Below are 24,447 nucleotides of genomic sequence, written 5' to 3' on the forward strand. Positions count from 1 at the left end.
TCTTTGGGACGCCTGCCTCTTGCACTCGGTCTCCAAACCTGGGGTGAAGAAAGAATTTTCCATTCTGGTTCATTTGGTGAGGGCTGCAGAGGATTGCTGGAGTCGTTATGGCACTTTTTCTTTCCTTTTTTTTTTTGGCCATGTTTGTTTTGCCCACCTAAATAACAAGATCTGCTTCCTGTGTTCCCCCGAGAGCCATATTTAACAAATTTCCTGCTAATGCCCTCCGCGTGTTTCCTCGGTCTGAGGAGGAGCCCTCAGGGGAGGGAGCCTCTGCCACCCCATCTCTGCCAGACTTCACGTGCAAGATAGGAAAAGAGAAGACGTGAGGGGGTGATGGTAAATAAGGGCTATTTTGGAGGGGAAATGGAGTGCAGGCCTGGGGAGAGACAGACACAACTCATACTACTGGAATGCAATTGCTGATGGACCGGTTAAATTTAAAAGGCAACGGCCCAGGCCCAGATGTTTAAGAGCTTCAGCATGGCTTGAAACTGGCACAGCAATAAAAGGGCTCTTGTTTGAAAATAGTTTCTTTGAGGTTAAAAAAGAGCCCTTTAAAGTGAGCTGCACCATCTGGCATTGAAATCCATGGGTCCCGGGCATGGAGATCCAGTGATGCAGCTCTGGAGTGCCACCATCCTTCCCAGTGACAGATCTCCTTCACCTTGCCACTGTCCCCATCCAGCACCAAGAGGGATGGAAATCCTCCATGACTGGTGGAGCACAGCCGTGTGGCACAGCATCTGCAATGGGGCAGAAGGTGACAAAGGGGTAGCAATTGTCCCCATAGGCAGGAGAAGGGATGTAGTTAATGGAGAGGAGTGGAAACCACTGTATTTGTCAGAAGGTCCTTCCTAACACCAGGCAATGTCTATTACCATGTGATAGACATTACGTATAGGAAAGCCTATAGCCATCCTGTTTATGTCCCTTGCCTGTCGTTAGGTCCAAACCAGACCCGAAACCACCTAACAAACTGAGATTTTTAATATGGAAGGCTGAAAGCATGAAAAATTGCAGTGAGCTGCCACCTGAGAGTTGGGGCTTCTTCTTGGTGCCTTTAGATGAAAAAGTCCTAAACGTCCTGGGAACTTGGAACACCTCCTGCTGCTGTTTCATATCTATTTTATTTTTTGAGGTGAGCAAGCTGAAGCAGTTGCGGTAACACTGAAAGCTAAGTACAAGGAGCAGGCAAACATTGATGTTTCCTGGGGAGTAATTCTCCATGGATGGTCCCTTAGATGCCAGGGGAGAAGCTCCTTTGGTGCTATCACAGTAGAACTGTTGCAGTAGAACTATTGTTAAGGTCAGGCTCAGGAATTTGGTTGCAGATAAATGAGCCCAGGGCAGAAGAGGCAGAGCATGTCAGACCCACCTACTTGCAATGATCTCCTGATGTGGCAGAGGTGCTTCTACAGCCTGATAGCTCCGTTTTGACATCGTAGCCTCGCTGACTTGAGTAGCAAAATTCCCATCATCTTTTGGGGACAGCACTTTGCGTAGCGTGGCAGAGGTACTTCTACAGCCTGATAGCTCTGTTTTGACATCGTAGCCTTGCTGATGTGAGTAGCAAAATTCCCATCATCTTTTGGGGACAGCACTTTGCCCCCACACTTTCTAATGGGAGGCTGGATCTTTCCCAGTGATCCCATTAAGGCTCTTCAGGGAACTGCGGGGAAATTATGTTAAGAAGGTAATTATAGGGTAGCCTGGCTAAAAAGGCAGGTCAAGAACAATTTGAAGAGTTGGGGGATGACTTCAGTCAGCTGAAGAGGTGTCATAAGGTCTCTATTCTCTCCAAGACATTTTCTTACAGCCTCGAATGAAACTTCAGCTGCTGCTTTGTGCATGTTCTTCTGGTTTTTGGTATTTCCCTGGCACAGAACGCTCTCCTTGCAGTGTGTGTACCAGGTACTGGCAGAGCTGGAGTTAGCTGAGAACAGTTGGATTATAGGATTTAGAGACAGATGGGACCTTTTTCATTATATTTTTTTATGATTAGCTCACAACATAGCATGTGAGGCAGTCACGTATTTCATATTCACACAACAAATTATGCATCTAGTATGAAATAGCTCTCGTTTCCTTCTCTGAAATAGAGTATGAATTTCCATCTGGAATGTATAATGTGGTTTCCATATGTACAAACAGAGACTTGTTACAAGTATCAAAGCAGAAAGAGCGTTTTGGATGATAATGTGCTGTGGAAGTGTCTGTCCGGTGAATGCATGAGAGCCGTCAGTCGATTCACAGATCCAAAGGCAGAGACCTAGCTCAAGGAGGGGCTTTAAGCCCAGTAGGATCTATGGACCCTGTGTCTTCTGGTGAGGAACGTGGAATTTAAGACATCTAGTGCTGTGGTGGGCTGTAACGCCTGAAGTCCAGTCTACCCAGACCTCATGGACAGTCTGTAAATACTTGGTTTCTCAATCTCCAGAGCTGCCTGCTTGTGAGTAGCTGGTGTGTCCTGGTGAGTGGGCTCAGGTTTGTGCTCTCCCCATTAATCTCCTGCCTGGAGCATCATTCCCATTCTGGGACCAGCCCACCATGAGTGCCTGGAACGAGCTGCTGCTAATTGCTGTTGTAGGCTTACTTTTTGGGCATGTCTGCTGCTGGTGGGTTGACAGCCCTGATGTTTGGTGTCTCTCAGTGTGACCAGCACCAGTTCAACGCTGAGGCTGGGGGAGAATTTCTACTTCTGTTACCTCCAAGTCAGACAGACAGACAGTCTGGCCCCGCTGCAAGCCAAAGGTGCCCTGCCACCAATTTAACATCTTAGTTTCTGCTTAGTTTCCATTACACATAGAATATGTCACAGTTTTAACTTTTTTTTTTTTTAACTTATCATATCCTCAACATGTCACAGTTTTCACTTTTTTTTTTTTTTTAACTTATCATATCCTCAAAGCCTGTTTCTGAAGGGTGAATGGATTATTTATTGCGCAGCACAGTTTTGTGAGTATCTATGGAAATGGCATCTGGTCTCCAAATGGAGACCTTCTCCCCCCCTCTAGGTCTTTAAGAGAACATGACAGTAATTGAGCAATAATGAAATGTTTCAGGAGGAGTGTCGGAAAGTTCAGAGTGGTATGGGGGAGTTATAAATCTGGGCTGAATTTGGCTTGAGGAAGAAACCCCGTTATAAACTTATTAGCTGCTGACACTGTGCTTCTCTCACCTTGCCCAAGATGTAAAGCTCACCTCAACACCGTCACACCGCCTTTCACCGGCACCTGCCCCAAGGTGCTGCCGCCTCAGGCACCGCTCTCTGCCTCCCTGGAGATCAGTAGCAGAGAGATCAAGCGCACGCTCCGATGCCTGCGATCTGCTCTGGCCAGACCTCTATGTGTGACTCCAACTGGGACAAACCTTCTCCCCACAGAGCTGGAGTTTGGGTTGCTAATTCCTGCGGTAAGAACCTGGGCCAAACCTTTAGAGGCGCAATGGGTACGTCTCCCTTTTGAGGTTAATTTGTCCCAACAAAATATCGAGGTCTTGGCTTCAGCTTTGTTCAGACTAGTTTTGGGTATCTAGAAGGAGACTTTTATCCAGCTTTCATAGTCCTCTGTTAATTATTCATGTTGTTTCTAATTTGTGCCTCTCAGAAAAGATTGCTCTTTCCCTTTCCTCGTCAGAACGATTGATGGTTTTAGAAATAAATCTGGAGTTTCAAATTCCAAGCTGGGAATCTTTTCGCACTGGAAAGCTATTTCTGACATGTCAAATTCTGTCAAATTCTACTCTTAGATTGGAATAAGTTGCCTCCAGCTTTCAACCTAAAATTTGGTGACTTACCTAAGGAAATTATATAGGCTGTTGCTATGATCAGTGGTGGGAAACTGGCAGTTCCAAGCGATGAGTCATCTCTCCTATTTTACACACCTCTCTTAGGGTTGGATGAAGGTGCATGTTTCCATGGTGGAAAGGGGTGTCTGGGTAGTGGGTTTGTGGTAGACACCCCACTCTGAGACTGTGAGGACGGACTTCACCTGAACAGATAGAATGATTTGCAGTGTAGACATCCATATCTGAGGAGATATCAAGGTCTCTGTCACCCCTGCAGAGAAGTAGGTACTTGTAAGGTGTGATTTATCTGGGCTGTCTAGCTCAGATGGAGAGGGACAATCAAATATTGAATACTGTTGCTTAAAAATTGTCTAGGAATGTCATCAGCCAAGGTTTGTGTCTTGATTAATTTTTGATGTCTATTGTGTGGTCATTTCTGGATCCATGTGATGCACAGGGTGCAGCTACTGGCTGACCCTAATCTGAGTATTTTTGTTTGTATGTAAAACGCTGATGAAAGCCTACATACCTGACAGCTTTGCAATCCATCAAACCCGTGGTCCTACCAAGGAATGAAATCAGGTCTTCTTGACAATAGAAGGAAAATAATACGGTGCATTGCTTCCAAACTGGTACTTAGGTATCCTGCATTCAGCTGAAATAACCCAGAAACATGTAAAGAGTCTAAAAATATTGGTCTGACTGAAAAATCTTTTCTTCATCTGGCTTTGTGAATCTCGTGAACTCTGGTTCCTACAATCAGTGGTTACAAAATACCACTAAGTGTCTTTTGGAGAGAGTTGTGAAGGGACCGCACATTTAATTAATAGTGGTTGCATATGTCTAAATAAATTCCTGCAAAAAGTGACATTTTTAAGGAGATGTCATGATAAAATTGCTCTGGAGGCAAAGTTAGGGTTTCCCAGTTTCACATTTAATTAACTTAGTCTGACTTTTATAGGGCTTTGTGTTATGCATTTCGTTCTTCAGTAAACAAATGGCAGAAAATTAAAGCAGAGCAACTGCCAATGAACAGTAAATTTAATTGAAAAATAATGAGTTACCATGGGGTGCCGTAGGGTTCTGCAAAGATAACGTTATTTATCTTGGAAAAGTTCCACTTGCATTTGTCAAAATGTGATATATAAAGGAACAAAAGGAAAAAATACAGCGTTAGATAGGAAAGGGCTAAGGCCTCGTTTCTCATCCTGAATTTGGGGCTGGGGTTTGGTGGAGTGAAAAACTGATTTCCTGCGCTCCGTGGCAGCTCAGTACAATTTCCATCTGATGCATCGCTAAGTGAAATGTTGTGTCAGGAAGAGAAGTGACTGGAATTTGTAAGGTCCAGATGAGCAGGAAGGAAGATGAGCATCGATATCACAGGAGGGGAGAAACATGTGAAATGATCTTGGTTCTTTCGTGGTGAAACAAAAGCCTAGATCTGGGAGCTCTCTCTGGTTTTCCCATCTATTTCAAGGGAAATTAAGTGTCCGGAAAACAGAAGAGCGAGCCTTTGAATAAAGGTGGTGATGCAACAGCAGCAAGATGTCTTAATCTTGGGTTAAAGACATACGTTTGTATAACCAGGTTTGGTCCTCTTTGTGAAATACTTGGAGCATAGACATAGGTTTGGTCCTCTTTGTGAAATACTTGGAGTGCAATCTGGCTGAATAACTCTCTGGGCAGTGAGCAGCAAGAGCAAATTGAAGTCACTGAGAGTGAGCTGTTCATCTGGTTGACAGAGTAAGTGGAGTTGCGCTGGATTTTCAACTGAGCAGGAGATCCACAGCCCAGTATGTGGATCTCTTGGGGTGAGGGTGCTTGTCCTGGGGGTGAGGGTGATGTCCCGGGCATCCCAGCTCTTCCTGCTAAGCTGTGGTCCGCGGGTAAGACCCCTCTCGCCCTGCTCACATCTCTGTGATTGCAAACGTATGGAATGGGATGTGCAGCAGCTCCTTTCTGCAACATCTGTTTTCCAAGCCCATCATTCCCCAGCAGCTCCCGCTATGCAGCAAAACCCACCTTATTTACAGCCTTTACATTTGGAGGGCTCAACAGAGCCCAAATTTGGCTGACATTTGCAAGGTTCCTGCTTTTCATTTCGACCCATTCTTGCTTTATTTTTAGCCGTTTTAAAATGACACATGTTTCCGTCTTTTAGGTAATGAGATGCTTTCCACTTAATTCAATCACTAGTTAATTTGATCCTCTATTTAATTTGTTCCAAACGTCTGGAAGCAAAGTTCTGTATCTTAAGTATATGTATATATTACATATATAGCTTCCACCCTTAGCTCTGATCATTCTGTTTGCTCTAAACAAGCCTTATAATTCAATCTTAGGCTATTGAAACTTGCCATTTAATTAATAAGAGAAGCCACGATCGAAGCAAGAGAGAAGGAAAAGGAAAGGTTTAAGGAATGAGTCCTGGGCATAAAAGATGACTATGACTGAAAGTTGCATCGTGGAGCACCTGTTGTTGGTTAGTAACTCTGTTTTGGGTTATCAAATCCATGAGGGTAGGGGTGAATTGATGGGTAGGAAAATCCTTTAGGAAAATGTTGAGCAGAAATGTGAACGGCCCTTTGCGTGGCACAAGATTCAAGGCTTGTTGTGATAAAACGGGACATAAAACCCAAAACCATCGCGGAGCCGGGTTTCATCCGTCACCCCAAGGCCTTTGGAGCTTGGAAACGAGATGGCGAGGGAAGAACCGCCGCTGCAGCCCGTGCCAAATCCACATCGTCTCCAGCGCTGTCAGGAGCCCCCGCCAGCACTCCATAAACCTTTCACTTCCATCCCCGGCAGATCCCTGAAAAACCCTCACCCACCCGCTTTAATCAAACACGCACCTCGGCGCTCAACCTCGGCCCTGACCTTCGGTATCAGCAGATCGGCCCGTCTGAGTGTCACCTCCAGTGGGTATCTGGGGATGGATCCGCTTCGGGGGAGCAGAGCTGGGGGGGTGTGTCTGCAGGAGGAGCACATCAGCCCAGGCTTTGGCCGCGGTGGCCTCAGGACGAGCAGTTTTCCCTAATGCTTCCCAGTGCGTTGCTCTTGTGATCATCTCACGGGGTTTGCAAAGGCCAAGGAGAGCAGATATGATCACAGAATCACAGAATGGTTAGAGTTGGAAGGGACCTTAAAGATCATCGAGTTCCAACCCCCATGCCCTGGGCAGGGACACCTCCCACCAGACCACGTTGCTCCAAGCCCCCTCCAACCTGGCCTTGAACCCCTCCAGGGATGGGGCAACCACAGCTTCTCTGGGCAACCTGTTCCAGTGCCTCACCACCCTCACAGCAAAGAATTTCTTTTTGGTATCTCATCTAAATCTCCCCTCTTCCAATTTAAAACCGTTCCCCCTTGTCCTGTCACTGCACTCCCTGACAAAGAGTCCCTCCCCAGCTCTCCTGTAGCTCCCTTCAGATACTGCAAGGGGCTATAAGGTCACCCTGGAGCCTTCTCTTCTCCAGGCTGAACAAGCCTGTCTCAGCCTGTCTTCACAGCAGAGGTGCTCCAGCCCTCTGACCATCTTTGTGGCCCTCCGCTGGATCCGTTCAACAGGTCCACATCTTCTCTGTGTATTACAAGAAAGCACTAATCTCCACTGAGCATGGGCAAGCCAAGTTTTCCCAAACCAAAATTTAGGCGAATCGTTACAAAGAGGATCAAGAGCTACATGGCTGACAGAGATTTTTCTGATTGTTGCTCAAATAAACCCAAGAAACAACCATTTTTGGGCTGGATTAGTTATGGAAGAACTGAGACAACTGAACTGTCCCAGTGAAAAGTTTTCCAGGATGCCAGCCTGAGGTAGAAGCTTGGCACAGAAAACTTTAAACAAAACAAACTTCATAAGCTTAACTGCAATTGCAAGTGCTGGGCAAGCTTCAGCTTTATCATGTTGCTTGTGGAGTAGTATCTTTAATATTAATGTCCCTTCTATCGCTCCTAGAAATAAGCAAAAGAAATAAACTTATGATGGGAACCTGGGGCTTCGCAGCCTTGGGCCACGTTGGCAGGGGGAGGATTCTCACATGTCCTGGCCGGAGCAGCAGAAGTCCTTGTCAATGAATCTGCACGTTACTCTGCCAGCAAGTTGCCAAAAATCTTGCCATGCTGCTTGCTTGTTTTCATGGTGGTTTGCTTGCTGGAAAGTGTGTGTCTGGGGGTGAGCTGGGCTTGTGTTTCCCATGTCTGAGCAGTTCCAAGTGTTGGGATGATGCCCCTGCAAGGAGCCAGATTGCAGCGTGCTGGGGCTGGAGGGGGCGATGACCACATGAGACACAATATGCCTTGGCAAGGAACCCAACTTTTGCTTATTTTCCATTAAGAGGTGAAGGCAAATGAAAGCCAAGTCAACCAGCAGCTCCTTGAGTACCATGAGTACTCCATGAGTACCATGCAGATTCCCATGCAAACCACCCAAAATCCAAGGGAAGAAGCGGGACAAACCACCCAAAATCCAAGGGAAGAAGCGGGACAGACCACCCAAAATCCAAGGGAATCATAGAATCATAGAGTCATAGAATCATTGAGGTTGGAAGAGACCCTTGGGATCATTGAGTCCAACCATCTACCCTACTCTACAAAGTCCTCCCCTACACCATATCCCTCAGTACCGCATCTAAACGTCCCTTAAACACATCCAGGGATGGGGACTCAACCACCGTTGAAGAAGCGGGACAAACCACCCCAAAGCCCAGGGAAGAAGAGGGGAGGTAGGGAAACCGCAGATCTGTTAGGTGCATGGTGACACCACCTTGGCCAGGTTTCAGTTCCCCACGAGATGGAGACAGCGCTGCTGATTTCAGTGACTTTCCAACTGTGGTGCAGGAACAATTTGTCTTAATGAATGGCAAGGAATAATCCAATAGGACAGAGCTCTTGAGAGGGTGTGAGGGGTTTTATGGGAACCGTGGGATGATTATTAACTGACAGATCATGTTGTTATTGCTTACTCTTGATGCGTGATCTGGGCTCCATGGCCCGTCCTGGCCCCTGTGCCCCAAACTCTAACCTGATGCCCTCTGATCTCCATGGACCAGTTTCCTTCATGGTGTCTGTGGTTTCTGTGATGGGGATCCATCGCTGTGCCACAGCATGGAGCTGAGCAGATCCCTCCATCTCACCAGGGAGTTGCCTGGGGAAGCACATGGACAGCGTGAGCATGGGCGTAATGAACCTCCTGACAGAGGGAAGAGGCCTTTTTCCCACCTTCATGGAAATAAAACCATCGTTTGTGCTGCTTTCCTGAAGCAAAATGCTTCAGTCTTCCTTCTGTGCCGCTGTCCCTATGGACTGGCGTGGTCTCTTTAGGACAGCTCAGGGTGTCCCAGGGGAGTACTCAAGAGCCCAGACATCATTCCTGCCTCTGCCACTGCTCTGTGCTCTTGGCCACAGCCCTCCCCGGTGTGGTGTGGGGCTGTGTTCCGCTGTGCCACGCTCAGACCAGCCCAGGGACGTTGTTTCTGGTGGTTGTTAACCCATCTGGCAGGAGACTGGGCTTTGCTGGGTGCTCTGCGTGCACTCCCGTGTAACTGGTAACTGGAGAAGCAGAAGAGGCACAGGATCAGAGATTGCCAACAGCATGGGGAAACGTGCTGAGAAATGCCTGTGCATGCCAGCACCTTGGGGCCTTTATTTACAACAGCGCCTGGTCCCAGTAACAGACCAGCTTGCTCCCATTCTGCACTTTTTAATCTCAATTTCAGTATTTTTTTTGGTTTTTTATTACAAAACATATGCTTCATTCCCACGTACCACAAACGAGCTGCCACTCTTCTGAGCTGGGGTGTTGTGTACCTGGGGAGACTGGACACCCCACTGTGGTCCAGGGGCTCATCCTGCATCCCCACTCTGTGGGTTCTCCACTGTCAGTGCAGTAGGTGCAAGAAGAGGCCCTTCAGAAACATCAAGAGCCGCCTTCTGTTCGTCTCTCCCACCTTCCAGACCCCTCTCATCTGCTTTCACCTGCATCTCGATCTCCCTCCTCTTCCCACCCCCGATGGAAAGCAAACCTAATAGAAAAAGCGCTGCTAATGATCACGACCCCACCGCTATTTTATTTCCAATTGGCAGCTCATGCAAGCAGCCCTATTTTCTGTTCTAATAGGAAACTTTATGATGTACCAAATTACCCTGTAATAGCCTGCGCTGAGTTGCCTCCTGAAAGGTAAACGATTTTGATTTTTTATGATCAGTTATTATTACGACTTCTTTTTTTTTTTTTTCTTTTTTTTTGCCTATTCCATAAAAAAGAAGGGGGATTGTGTTAAAAGAGACCCTGAGGTTGCAAACCTGGGAGCCAGGTGGTGCCTGAGGAGGGCTGCAGGTGTAGGGCAGCCAGCGGCTGGTGGCTGCTGGGTGTCACCTCCCTGGGGACCTGGTACCCACACATAACTCCTGGAGACACCAATGGGTGGAAGAAACCGCTTGCCGGGCACAAAAAGGAGGATTTTGAGGGGCATGCAAAGTCCAGGCGTTATTCTGCATGTTGTGGAGTGCCATCTCCTGGTTTGATAGGAATTAACTGGGATTCCTGCAGCTCCGCACCATCCGTAGGGAGCCTGGGATGGCTGGCTCCTGCTCCTTCAGGCTGGTGTCTCTCCATCAGGGAATTATCCAGAGAGGTTGGTAGCAGCAGGAGATGGGAGGGCTTAATCTGGAGCTGCTCTCCTCTGCTAGTCGGGGAGAGCTCATTTCCTGGTAACGACTTTGTTTTAATTAGAGTAGCTGAGCCCTTGCGCAACCCAAGCTGGAAGTGATACGACTCTGGGAAGTCCCGTTAGTGATTTCCACCACATTTTGCAGTGGGGAAGCAGCAGGGAGGTGTGGGGTGTGATCCAGGGGAGGGGTTAGGCAGGAAACGTCCCATGGGCATCAGGACATCCGCTTTATTTTGGCTGAAATTAGGTGCCTAAATATCTTTCTGGCTCTGCGTGAAGGTGACTGCAAAGACCACGCTTAAATCATCTCAATGTCTGCTTGTATTTGTAAAAACATGTCATTTGGGGGTTTTGTAGCTGGATCTGGCTGGTGAACTGGAGGCCTACAAGAACTGGAGCAGGAAAGGTGAAATCCTAACTTGGTAGCAGTTTGTCCTGGTCCCCCAGTACGGTGAGGGCTGATGTTCCTCGCTGAGGAATTGCTGTCCTGTATTGGTTTGCATCAGGTGCTTTTAATCACTGCCTGTAGCCATCACATCTCCGTCAGCTGATGTCAATTCTGATAAATCTGCCTGCAAAATAGGGAACCATTTATGTGAAAAAGATTTGAACTCGGCCCAGTGAACGCACTTCTCATTTTTTTCATTATGTGGATTTTTTTTCAGTAACTAAAAATTGTTTGAAAAATCTGCTGGATCTGTCGCTAGTCAGTTCAGTTGAAAAAGGAGATCTGTAATGGTGGAAAAAGAGTGAGGATTTTGTGAAAAAACGATCACACACTTTCCACTGAAGTGCTTGGTAAAAACCCTGTGATTAAAAATACTGTATAGAATTTTGCAATAGCGGTTTCTCTTTGGTTGAAAAAAAAATGACATTTAAATGCCTCTATCTTTACTATCTAAAGCTGTACTTAATAGGCTGACCATCGTTGCTAATTACTGTAGCTGTGGGGGCTAATCATGTGATTTTGATGCTGGTGTTTGTTTTGCCTGGTAACACTGGTCCAGAGTGGGGTGGCTTCATCGATGCTGCAGCTCCGCTCGCCCCCCCTCCTGTATTCCCATCCCAAGAGTGACAGAGCTCACAGCCAGCTCTTCAGTTGCTGGAATAAAGGGGGATTTAATGCAGCTCTATATGTATTTATAGTAACTTCTGTTGCTTGCCTGTCTCAATAGACTCAATAGGTCTAACAGCAAATCAGATTCCAGGTGCGCATTCTGGCCCAGATGCCAAGTGAGTTGGGGACACGTTTCTTTACTGGGTGCTGGGACAGTCCCCGGGCTGAGCTATACTGGGAGTGCTGGTGCACAGGATGGAGACTGGACCCTGTGGGTTATCCAGAGGGTCTCTGAGAGGTGACTAACAACAGCCAGCATTGATTCCCAGCTTCTGCCCGGAAGGCTTTTGGGGTAGCCAGTTGGAAGGTGATGAGCTTCTTCTACCCATCCAGCTAGTCCCAAAATAGCCCAGGGAAACCATGGAGAAGCTGAAGGTCCATTTCAGTGTGTCTGATTTGAAGATCCCTGCCCTGGCTGGAGCTGTCAGCCCCTCCTGACTCACCTCGGTGGTTTTGGGAAGCTGTTTCCCATGTGGATGTCGTCCTTCAGAGAGAGCCTTGCACAGAGCTGACACAAGGTGCTCTCCTCCCTCTGGGGAGACCAGGGGGACCTCGCAGCAGAAAGCAATACAAAGCAGATCCTTGGCCTTTTAAAATTTAGTGCGGAGGGCGGTGAAAGAAAGGGCAATGATTCTTTTGGATTCACTTACTGTCCAACTTTTGGAGACAAGATTACTCACTCTTTCCCTGTGGAGAGGGTAGAGATGAACACTGAGTGCTCTGACATGATTTAGGCAATTACCCGCCCTGCTCTGGCTGTGTCACACCAGCCAGCATCGTTTTGCAGGTGTAGTTATGCAGTTCCTAAGACAGATCCCCTCCTGGCAGGGAGACGGAGTGGCAGAAAGCAGGGAGCCCAGCCCTCTGCGTTCAGCAGTGACTTTGCCCACTTTTGACTCATCTCTTCCCCTTAGTCCTTTACCCCTCCCGACACCCCGCTTTGGTTTCTTTAAAAGCTGTCTGTTTATTATATGTGGGTGAAATCTGGTCATGCTGTACTGTTTATTAGTCCAAAACTGAGGTCAGGCAGGTTGGATTTCTTTCCCGAGTGCTTTTATAATATTTGTGTTAGCTGGGCAGCTAAGTGCTGTCAGATGTAGCGGCAATGGAGCTTGCTGCTGTTGAAATTTTTATGGTTTCATGCATTTTACAGCATCACCTGTCAGACTCCAGCAATCATGATGTCACCTGTAGTGGAATATATAAATTTGAACAGAGGAGACTGGAGCTAAGGGAGTTCTTTGGTAATCTGGGCTCCTTTCTCCCCTCCTCCTCCGGTGGGGAGGCCGGGAGGTCTGAAGGCACGACGAAAGAAAAGGAGCAGAACCTCTCTTCTCCCCCGGGATTTGCCCCAGCCGTTCTGCATGATCTGGGCAAAATCGCTGCCTTCACTCCGGCTGCAGTTTCCACACTGCCTCTTTGTTCTGCTGTCTCTGGGGAGATGGTCTCCTCTATTCATCCCCAGCCATGGGAAAGGCTGGCTCGGTGCTGAGGAGCCTCCAGTGGCTCTGCCGTAGTCTGGTACCCCCTGTGTGTGTGGGATGGAGACGTCAGGTCTGGCAGCAGAAGCAGGTGGAAGGGTGGCTTTGCCGGGCAAGTGTCTAAGCATTTAGAGTTCTGGGCTCCCCAGTTCAAGAGAGACAGGGAACTACTGGAGAGAGTCCAGTGTAGGGCAACTAAGATGATGGAGGGACTGGAACATCTCCCTGATGAGGAAAGGCTGAGAGAGCTGGGACTCTTTAGCCTGGAGAAGAGAAGGCTGAGGGGAGACCTTATCTACGTTTACAAGTATCTCAAGGCGGGGTTGAAGGATGTTGGAGCCGGACTCTTTCAGTGGTTCCCAGTGAGAGGACGAGGGGCAACGGGCACAAGCTGGAACATGGGAAGTTCCACTCTAATCTGAGGAAGAACTTCTTTGGGGTGAGGATGGCAGAGCCCTGGCAGAGGCTGCCCAGGGAGGATGTGGAGTCCCCTTCTCTGCAGATCTTCACGATCCACCTGGATGCTCCTGAGTGATGTGCTCTGGGCAGCCCTGCTTTGGCAGGGCAGTTGGACTGGATGATCTCTAGAGGTCCCTTCCAACTCTGACAATTCTGTGATTTAAGAAGGGAGTGATGGGAGGGGATTTGTTCTCTGGGAATAAGCAAGGAATAGGGACTGCACATTTGGGGTACCCTCTGCCTTCTGTGCTCATGGTCTGTGGCCAGCACTGGTCTCGCCACGCTGCCATGCTCGCTCCTCCAGGCAGTATTTGGTCTCTGTCCAATTTTAGTGTCATTGCAGGTTTGATTACAGTCAATTTACCATGAAAGCGCTGACACAGAGACTCAGTGAAAGCCCTCGGGGAGCACCAGGGCTGGTTGAGTGCAAGAGACACGCTCCGGTTGAAGCTGTGTTGCTGAGGGCAGGAGGACACGCTCTGGTTGGAGCTGTGTTGCTGAGGGCAGGAGGACACGCTCTGGTTGAAGCCACGTGGCTGAGGGCAGGAGGACACGCTCTGCTCATGGCATCTGGCACCAGGATGGATGCAACTCTGTGTGTTGCATGGTCCTGTCCTCAGATCATAGAATGGTTCAGGTTGGAAGGGACCTTAAAGATCATCATCAAGTTCCAACCCCCCTGCCATGGGCAGGGACACCTCCTGCTAGAACTGGTCCCGTGGTCCACATGCTCCACCAAAAGAGAGGTTCAGAAATTAATGAAAAGATACACCAACAGGTCAAATAGTAGCTCTGATCCATGTTTTTGGAAGCAGGAAAGTGGTTGTGTTTTTCCTGGTTCTTGTTGGTCGCTGTAGTCTTTTCCCTGCAAACACTACCTTAATTAAGTATCACATGAGCGTTAAGATGATATTCCGTGTGGCTTAACAACCCTAAATGAAGACGTGCAGCCCTACTGCTGAGCTATAAACCCTCAGTAAAAATGGCTTAAGAACATACTGATCGGGTTTTAAGAGCTCTGTAACTGATACACATCTTAGGGTATCGTTAGGCCTCAATAAATCTGTTTCTAATAATCGCTATTTACTGAGGTTTCACAACTATGCCAGAGGTACATATCTGTTACCTTGTGGTCCAGCCTCAATAAATGTGTTTTTAATAATCAATTGGTACTTCAATAATAAACAATAATTGCTTTATTAAATATGAATTTGAACATGTTCTGCATTTCAGTCGTACTGAAATCACCGTCTGTTTTTCTTTTTTTACTCTGAAAAGGCTTTTACTGACCAGCTGTTGGTTCTAGTGTGCACCAAACGGTGCTGTTCCTTACAGAGCATCACGGCTTGGCCTGATTTATACCTCGTGATGGTATTTCAGTGCTTTGTTTCTACCCTAGCCGAGGCAGTCTATCAGTTGCTTCCAAGCAATCTTCCTCAAAGAATGCTGCAGTCCCTCTTATGGATCATTAACTGGAAATGAACGTGGGACCTGTGGGTGTAAACACACCGCCTGCTGCCAGGAGACCCAGCAGCCCAACACCTTTAGATGACAGTAATGGTGGTAAGGAGCTCTAATCTTTTACAGAAAAAACGATAATTGAAGTGGAAAGTTGATTTCTTGCAGTGCCACTGAGAAAGCTGTACTGTTTGTCAGGGCCTGCGTCTCAGCCCAGGTCTCAGAGCCAGGTGCTCCTGTGGCACAACCATCCCAGGGTCATCTGCCACCGGCTGCCATCCCGTGCCCTCCCGGTGCTGCGGCATCACTGGGTGTGAGTGCTCGGCTGGTCCAGGGCTGTAACGAATGCTCCATGCCTCTCTGCCCATGCTACACTGCTTCCTGCACTGCAGTGTTCTGCGAAGACATGGGCTTTTGGCTTTGAGGTCTGAGAAGGTTGGTCTTCTTCCCATCACTGTCTAAAGCAAGTTTTCTTCCTGGTTCAGGATTCTGCTGAACGTGGTCCAGTGTGGTGACCTATCCTTGGACTTCAACAGGCTGGTCCAGGACAGGAGGTAAGGAACACAAGCAATACTCATGGTTCATATTGCTCCATCCAAAAATACCCAGTTGGTTCATCTTGCATCTTAAATCTTCTCTGATTTGACATCTTTACAACCGTGTGTGCCATTGTGCTTGGAAATACTCTGCACTCCCAAGGCACAGCAACTGGTTGTTCCTGTACCTGCACGGGTTAGAAACGGTAACTGCTCATTCAGCACCTTCCACCTTCATTTCACTTGAGCTTTAAATCCCAGTCCTGTCTCCACCTTCTCAAACCACCTTTCAGCATTGCGTTGGACCATGCTCCTCTCCCCTAAATGTGACCTGTCTGTGGGCCAGTCTTTTTTCAGTGGTGCCCAGGGATAGGACAAGAGGAAATGGGCACAAACTTGAATATAAGAAGTTCCACCTAAACATGAGGAGGAACTTCTTTACTTTGAGGTTGGCAGAGCCCTGGGAGAGGCTGCCCAGAGAGGTGGTGGAGTCTCCTTCTCTGGAGATATTCAAAACCCACCTGGATACGTTCCTGTGCAACCTGCTCTGGGTGGACCTGCTCTGGCAGGGGGTTGGACTAGATGATCTCCGGAGGTCCCTTCCAACCCCATGTGATTCTGTGACGTGCGGAGCGTCTGGCCACCCTGGGTCCTTAGTGGCTCTGAGGTGGGATGAGTGATTATCCCCCACTTTGCCACCCCACACAGCTCCCCACCCCGGGGGGAGTGTGCTGCAGCTGGGACACCCCCGTGGACGCCAAACCCCGTTGAGCAATGAGAACCGTATGTGTGTGTGTCTGCCTTCCGCCCGCATGGCGAATGTCACATCGCATTAAGGCACATCAAGCCATAACGGGTGCAGAGTTCGATGCCTTTAATTAGTCCAGTCAAAGGCAGGAATTCCCTTCTGCCGGGTGAGTCTGCTCCCATGACAAGAAGATTAGCGGCCTCAGCTTGTGATCGTCAAACTCAGGAGTTTTCCATCCCACTTTAAGTCATTTGCAATTTTCTCTTCCTCGCTCTGGTAGTTTTGAGGGGCTGGTTTCATTCCAGGAGGGCAGGGGTCAAAGCATTTTGGTGGATGGCAGAGAGCCCTGTCCCCCACGTGTGTTTGGACAAGTCCGCTCCCTCCTGGGGCTACCTCTGGGCTAGACATTGGTGTGTCTGGCCCTAACAGGGAAGCTGGGAGTGCACCAGGACTTCTCTGGGGAATGCTAGAACTGACAGTGGTGTCTGGTGGACATCAACTGGCCCACGGTAATGAGAGGTGCAGTAATGAGCACACTGAGGAATAGAAATCTTCTTTTTGAGCAATCCCTGTTCTGGATCCATCCTTTTCAACCACCTCAGGGTTCCACATACCTGTGGGCAGTGCTAAGCTCCAGCACTGTGGGGCCAGAGACCCACCGAGAGCTACTCTGGGCTCCCGATGTCTGCTGCCGTAGCCTGACAGCTAGTACTGGCTGTGGGGAGTGTGCTTAAAGCCTTGAATACCTGTGATGTGGTCTAAATGGTCTAAAACATCCCTTTCTAGGACATTACTGAAAATTCCCAGCCTTTCTAGTTTATTTTTTCTTATGAACATTAGGGTTTCTTATGGCTTATATGTTACCCCATTACTGTAGTTAATATCAATAGAGGGGAAATACCTTAATTCCATATTTTGTCTCCTTTTTCTATCCTTTTGGTTTAAGCTAAGCTCTACAGGAGCTTGAGTTTATTGTTTCTTTGTCAGAGCTGTAGAAAGGCTTTTGTGTCTGACAGCTTGTCCATTTTCTCAGCTGAGTGCAATATTCCTCCCTTGACTCTTTGATATGCTGAGATTTTTCTCTTACCACAGCAAAACTATTAAACTTTTGACTTAAATGGATCTCTACTTTGGTAACTTAATGCTGCCTTCTCTGAAAAAATGACTCCTACGCTTGCAAGCAACTCTATGGTATCTCACGGGTCTACATGGAGGTGGGTCGAAGGTCTGGTTTGCAAAGCCTAGTCCTGGTGTCTGTAAATAAGAATAAATTGTTTGGGAGTGTACTAAATACTGTGGAAAGACGTGAGAACTAGAGATGCTTGGGTTACTATTGGATTAACTGCAGCAAACTGAGATGGCTGGGTAGAATCAGAGATAAAATACCACTTCAAAGACCAGAAGTCTTAAAATCTAAGAAATTCTCAGAGTTTGGGGACCAATAGCTCAGCTAATAGAAGTGTAAATCACTGAAACCAATAAGGTCTTTCTCAAAACCATGTGTCCAGCTCTGGAGTCCTCAGCACAGGAAGGACATGGACCTGTTGGAGTGGGACCAGAGGAGGCCACCAAGATGATCAGAGGACTGGAGCTCCTCTATTGTGAGGACAGGCTGAGAGAGTTGGGGAGGGTTCAGCCTGGAGAAGAGAAGGCTCCGGGGAGACCTTAGAGCCCCTTCCAGCCCCTAAAGGAGCTCCAGGAGAGATGGGGAGGGACTCTGGATGAGGGAGGGGAGCCATAGGACGAGGGGGAAGGGTTTGAAACTGAAAGAGGGGAGATTGAGATGAGATGTGGGGAAGAACTTCATTGCTGTGAGGGTGGTGAGAGCCTGGCCCAGGTTGCCCAGAGAAGCTGTGGCTGCCCCATCCCTGGAGGGGTTCAAGGGCAGGTTGGAGGGGGCTTTGGAGCAACCTGGTCTGGTGGGAGGTGTCCCTGCCCGTGGCAAAGGGTTTGGAACTGGATGGTCTTTGAGGTCCCTTCCAACCAAACCATTCTGTGATTCTATGATTCTAGGTGAGATAAACAAAAGCTGCAGCTTTAAGTGAAGTTGCAGAAACCGAATTGCTGGGGCTGATTCTCTGCACAGAGCTCAATGATGCTTTGGGTTGGTGTTTTTGGAGAACCTCTTTTTCGGTTCTTTTGAGGTTGTTCATAACCCAAACCCCAGGTTTTCAGGCTGGGGGTTCTCACGTGCCCCTGGGGCTCTGTAGCCACGGGCAGGGAGGGGATATGAACGGGGCCGTGACTGATGCTTCCTGCCTGCGAAGGCAGCTCCATCAGCAATAGTCAGGCTCTGAGATTTAAGGTCAGGCTGGATGAATCATTTTGGGAGGCTGGCAGGTCTCCAAGTCACCCCTTATCCTGGCTATTACCCCTCATAAAGACCACTGTGGCTAGGCCGGGTCCTCCGGTTGGAACAGTATTTTCCTAGCAAATGACTCGGCGGTGCAGCTGGGATGCAGTGATTTATGAGACTGATTTGCATGAGGGATATACGCTGCATCTAGAAGGGGAAATCACGGGCGGGCTGTTTGGCTGCGGGCTGGAAGGGGCCGTGCTGGCCGGGGAGGAGAGGAGCGAGGCGGTGAAACGCTGCTCGAGCCATCCGGCCCTCGCCCCCGGGCCTGCTGTTTAGTCAGGTGCAGCCCAGCTCGTGTGCGTAACCCTCATGTTATCTTACCTTAAATAAAACTTTCCTGGGACGTGTCAGGGAGAAAGGCTTTGGCTCAGACACCATGAAAGGGAAGTTTGTTTAAGTAATTGCCAGTGAGGCGGTGGGTGCTTCCTGAGAATTAATGACCGGTCAGCTCCGCGGCCTTTGCACGGTCCTCGGGAAACGTCCCACGCTGATGGCCTGATGGTAGGAAGGAAAGTGGAGGTGCCCATCAGGGTGTCGTAGTTGGGTGACACTGGTTTTGGTGACTCTCGGGAGAGCAGCTCAGCAGAACGGAGTGTGGAGATTCTTGGACAGCCTCGGGGGAATTCCTTGGCTCATTTAATTGCAGTGACTTTGAGCTGACTTCCCGAAAGGTCTTTGGAAAGCTCGGTTTTAATATCCTCTGCCCTGGTCAGAGGGAGGTAGCTGTGGTTCCCCCCCAGCCCCTGAACTCTAGGGGACCTGTGCTGGTTTACTCAAGCAGAGGATTTGGCTTGGTTGCTCTGAGACTGATCTTGTTTGATTTCCACAGCTCATTACTGCTTCTCTTGCATTCTCATAGAGGCTGCTTGGGTTTGTTCCTTTTCCTTTTTCAGTCCTGTATGAAAAACCACTGAGCTTTCTAGTGCTGTAATTGCCATCATTAATAATAATACCTTTAAATTATTTTATTCAGCCTTTCTAAAATGTTTTCCTGGCTGTCTTTTTGCCAATTGCCTTCCTTCAGAGTCCTGAGGAAACTTGCATTTTCTAGAAGTTGTGCCAAGGAAGGACAGGGGGGTTGGCCTTTACCATCCGATGGACAAGACAGACCATTTTGAAGGGCCTTCTTGTGCTCAGAAAGGGGAGATAAAGGCCCCAGAACACCAGTAACTGACCAACTCAGGAAATATCTAGCCTGAGGTGGGAGACTGGAGCCAGCTCCTGCAAAGGGGGTGTAGATCACATTTCCTCATAGAGAAAGGGGCCAAGTGGATTAATGATAATGGAGGATTCCTCACAAAATTGTGCTTTGCCGTGTTTCCATCGTGCAGGATGATCATGGAGGCCAAAGGGACAAGGCTGGGGTATGGCACAGGCACATGAGAGGGAGGAGGCCTGTTTTGGGCTTGGGATGGGTGACCCTGCAGGTGCAGGTGGAAGAACACCGGTGGATGCAGGGCAGTGGGAGCATGGGAATGGTGAGAGGTGCTGTGGGCTTCATTCTTAGCCAAGATGGAGCAGGAGAATTTGGAGAAGTCCTTTCCTGTAGCCCCCAGAGCTGTATGAATCCACATTCAGCTCTCCACACCTGCAATGGCTGTTCCAGCTGCGTGTCCAACGGCTTTTTAACCCCAGATGTAAACTGGCCTTAGGAACTCCTTGCTCCTGCATCCCTCTGATCTGCCCCAGTCACAAGAAATGGCAAGTTATTCTGTGCTTCTCAGACCATCAGAAAGACATCCGCTGTTCCTCCCCTCTCCCAAGCTGCTTGAGGCTAGGTGGCCTGCCACCAGCTGGGCTAGTGGTGGTGGCGTCAAGAAGTGGCTGAGATGGGGTGTCAATAACTGTGAACTTGGGTGGAGGGAGGGTTGCAGTTGGTTTAAGGTCTATCTCAGCCTCCTTTCATTGGTGGCATTGGTCAAGGACACCAGCACTGTTCAGAAGTCAGCTCCAGAGCAGTTTGTCAAAAACCCTGCTTTCTAGAAAGTCCAGGGTGCCAGAGCTGGACACCTGAGGTGAGGTGGCACATGGAGAGGCAGGTAGGACACATTCCAGGCAGGCAGAGCCAAGAAGGGTTTACTGGTGGAGCCCAGCTTATGTTTCACTAGCAGGTGATCGAAACCAGGGCATTTCTGTGACAATTTAGGTGAAAAATGATCATTTTCTGATGAATTGCAATGAAAATGTCCAACTAACTCTGAGCCGAGGTTTTTCTTTCACCTAGACCCTTTCTTCTCAGCCCGTTGCTCCCCTTGCTCTCGCCCCGCCGGCAGCCTGCAGGATGCTGAGCGCTGGAGCCGAGGAGTTGTTAGTGATCGGGGTGCCCTAAATGCCAACAGCAGATGCAATAAAGGACTGTTCCTTTCCACTTGAAATGCCTGTTGCGTTTGCCAGGCAGCCAACACTGTAAATTCATTCCGACTATTTAAAAAGACCTTTTAAAGCTTTTGAATGGTTTCTGGCTCATTCTGTAGCAATAAAACCATAGTGCCTGAGAGCCAGACGTTCAGGACCTTACCAAGTAACTAAATACAAGATACTTGGAAGCGTCGTCGAGTGCTTAGGAACAAGATAATTATACTGGCACCTACACTGTTGTTTGAGTGCTCATAAGGGCTGTCCTGGGCTCTGTCTAGTGACATTTGGGGTTACTATGAAACAAGGAAATTGGGTAGGGATTTGCAAAATGGGAATCCCACCTGCTGTGGGGTGGTGGTGGAACAATTGTGTGAAGAAACCAGGCAAAGGTGGCCAGCGAGGTGGTGAGTTTTCCTTCTCACCCTGCTGCACAGAGCTAGGACATCAAACAGGGCTTGGCTTGGGTGATTTTGTAAGCAGAGATTTCATCTTATCCCCTCAGATGACTCTTCTGAAGGAGGCAGCACTCTGCTACCCATTTCCTCTCCTGCCATGGTTAAGGTGGGCCCAGGGCTTGCTTCCTGCTCTTCCTGCAACAGTTATTTGGGTCTGAAGGTGTCGAGATCCTCTGTTACGGGAATTCAGCTCTTCGGAAGGGGAATTACCATATATGTACTATGTTGAGGTTGCTTTTTCTAGTCATGTGCTCTTCTTTGAGTTGGAGACAGGATAATGAGCTAAGTGAAGCTTTGGTGTGACAGGCTGGTCATCCTTCTGATCATAGGTTGAGTGGCAATGGTGGATGTTGGCTCTCATGCTGTTCCAGGATGAGATGCAGAGCACTCATGTTGCTTTGAGTGGAAGCTGTGGCTACCCAGCAGGGTTGAGCCATCAGGGTGAGTTGCTGCAGGTCCCATGAGATCCTCAGGCTTGGTCTGGCACTGCTTAGAACCAGTGCCCTATGCAAGGGAGGGGCTATCAGCCCAGGCCACCACAGTACTTCCTCGTGCTTCTTTTCCTACCTTGGTGGTAACACCTGGCCTGCACATCTCCCTTGCACACAGGAACCCATGACAGTTTGGGCTGCCTCCTTCATGGTTCTCTTGACCTGGGAATGGTGCTTACTCCCTGAGGAGTCCAACCACGAGACCTTGAAGAAAGCAGATCTCAGCAGCTCTAGAGACTGCAAGACTGAATTTAGGCTCCCACTCCACAGCATCGTTCTGCCTTTCTCTGACACTCATGGTTGCCCTGGGGACAGGCTGGTGGTCACAGAGGTCACCCAAGTGACTTGCTGGAAGGTGACTTTCTTCCAAGTGACTGCGCGGACAGTGTGCATGCATGGCATGGTACCCAGTTTGCCAGATGGCTCCCTGGCATCCGATCAGGGCTTTTCCATGCAGCAGGAAAGAATGTAGTTGAGAAGGCTGATAAGTGGTCTGTGAAGATTTCTCTAGTACTGTTTTGGTCTTTTGAGAACAAGGACCTCGTTGCAGATCAAGTGTCTGATCTTTTGCTGGCATAAATCAGCATAACTCCACCAAAGTTATTGGAGTTGTGCTAATTTACACCAGCTGAATTTATACCATCAAAAGTCATTCATTTGATCTGTCTCTTCTCCATTTTTTCCCTCTCCTTGGATTAGAAAAGAAGTCTATAAAGCTAATATGGTCCCTGCAGCAGCATAACTTCCACAGAGTGTTTGCATGAAGAGGTTAAAAGCCCTATAAACTGCTTTACATTCTCTAATAATAGAACGCAGATGCAAAGGGGAAGGATTTGATGGTCAATTAATGCAGAAACTATCCAGTGCATTGCATAGGTCCTACTCCCTAGCTTTGAAATACAATGCCCAATTAAAACCTTACCCAGAACTATACTGAGATTAGAGAAGTCATAATAATCTGCAGCACTGCAGGTAGCGTGCTGCACTTTTCAGGGTGCCTCTGAGCTGTTCCTCATAAACCCTTGGATGAGATTTGTCTGGGTGTTTCCAATTGCAACTGCTCCTGGAGAGAAGCTGCGAGGTAGCATTCAGCTGGTGAAGCCGGAGAGAGGGTTATTTTACAGGGGAAAAGAGGAGGTGGGGTTAAGGAAAGTGTTGACAATCCCTCGTGCATTCTTCGGAAAGGGAAAGAAAATGATAGTTCTTGTAAATGTTCTGCCCTTTCGGCTGGGTTGTCCCGGCCTGGCTGCTGTGCAGGGCCGGGCAGTGCCCGCAGAGCCCCTCCGGGGACGGGCTGGGCTGACACAGCTCCAGCATATTCCAGTAACTGGCTGTGCTGTGGGGTTGAGTATTGCTTCCTCTGGCTCTTAGGGGTGGATGGTATTGATGACCTGTCAGGCCGTCTCTGCATGCGATGGTGGCTCCGAAGGAACGGGGCGGTTTATGAGCAGGCCTCATTTGGCGGAGCGAGAGAGGCCGGGGCTGCAGTAACGTGGATGGGGTCTGGCTTTAATAGTCTGGAAGGTGGAATGAAAGCCCTTCTCTTTCAGTTGTTCGCACCACAAGTAGGAGCTGAAAGGGGAGAAGGCAGTTTGGGCAGCAAGGAGCACCGGCAGTAATTAATCAGGGTAACAGCTAACCCCCTCCTGGCTCTAGAGCTTACTCACTGGCAAAAGACACCAATGTGGAAATATATCACCTTCTTCTGAGGGCTCTAATAATTTACTTGCCGTACGGAGTGGCAGAAAGATGGAAATCAGGGTCTGCATCCCTGAGGTACCTGGAGACACTTCCTTCAGGACTGAGCCTAAGGGCATGGGCTGCCTTAGCCAGAGAGACCTTCTCCTGGGCTGCCAGGCTGTCTGGGCTGAGCTGCTCCTTGGGCAGCTCTTGCTGGCTAATGGATGTCCTCTGTGTCAATCAGGCAGAAGGGATGGGGATCCCATCGCTGACCTTAACCACCAAAAGCTGGGATAGCTCATAGAGCCATTTGCTCATCTGCCTGCGTGGTCAGTGCTCAGAGACTGTCTCTTCAAGGAAAATTAGTGCATTTAATAGTAGAGATCCAGGGAAGGCCGGTTCCTTTCTCATCAGGGTTTCCTTTGATGTGCACAGAGCAAACTGGTAGCTGAGAAAAGCCAGTGGCTTGGACAGGGATATGTGGTGGTGGCTTCCCCTGGGCCTGAGCAGGAGGCATGGCAAGTCCATCTGTGAGGCATCAGAACCCTGATGGCAGCCCAGCATGTCGTCTTGTTCTCTCTCTGCCTCTCTTTTTCTCCCTCTCATGGTTTTGTAAAGACAACTGGAATATAGAAAGTTTTTTTAAAAAGTCTTCAAAACAACAAATCGAAAGAATAAATCTATCACAGATGGCCTAGAGCCCATTGGGGATGGGTCTTCCAGGTGGGTGTTCCAGTCCAGTTTAGATTGAAGGGTTTGATGTGTTTCTGTCTGAGCTCACGCACCTTCTCCTGCCCCTGGTTTTAGTCCCAGCTGCGTAAAATCTCAGCACAGATTGCCAAGGT

General features: G+C 48.6%; 1 long non-coding RNA gene across 1 annotated transcript in view; it reads left to right on the plus strand.

The window, feature by feature from the left end:
• The first annotated feature begins 6,166 nt into the window (after positions 1 to 6,166).
• LOC106894119 overlaps positions 6,167 to 24,447 on the plus strand; it is a 30,979-nt gene continuing 12,698 nt past the window's right edge. Inside the window, exons 1-3 of the long non-coding RNA XR_001413220.1 lie at positions 6,167 to 6,271; positions 14,917 to 15,080; positions 15,461 to 15,529. This is a non-coding gene — a long non-coding RNA (uncharacterized LOC106894119). The remainder of the gene's footprint in view (positions 6,272 to 14,916; positions 15,081 to 15,460; positions 15,530 to 24,447) is intronic.

This window comes from Calidris pugnax, unplaced genomic scaffold, assembly GCF_001431845.1.
Source record: "Calidris pugnax isolate Ruff unplaced genomic scaffold, ASM143184v1 scaffold9, whole genome shotgun sequence".
Taxonomy (NCBI): domain Eukaryota; kingdom Metazoa; phylum Chordata; class Aves; order Charadriiformes; family Scolopacidae; genus Calidris; species Calidris pugnax.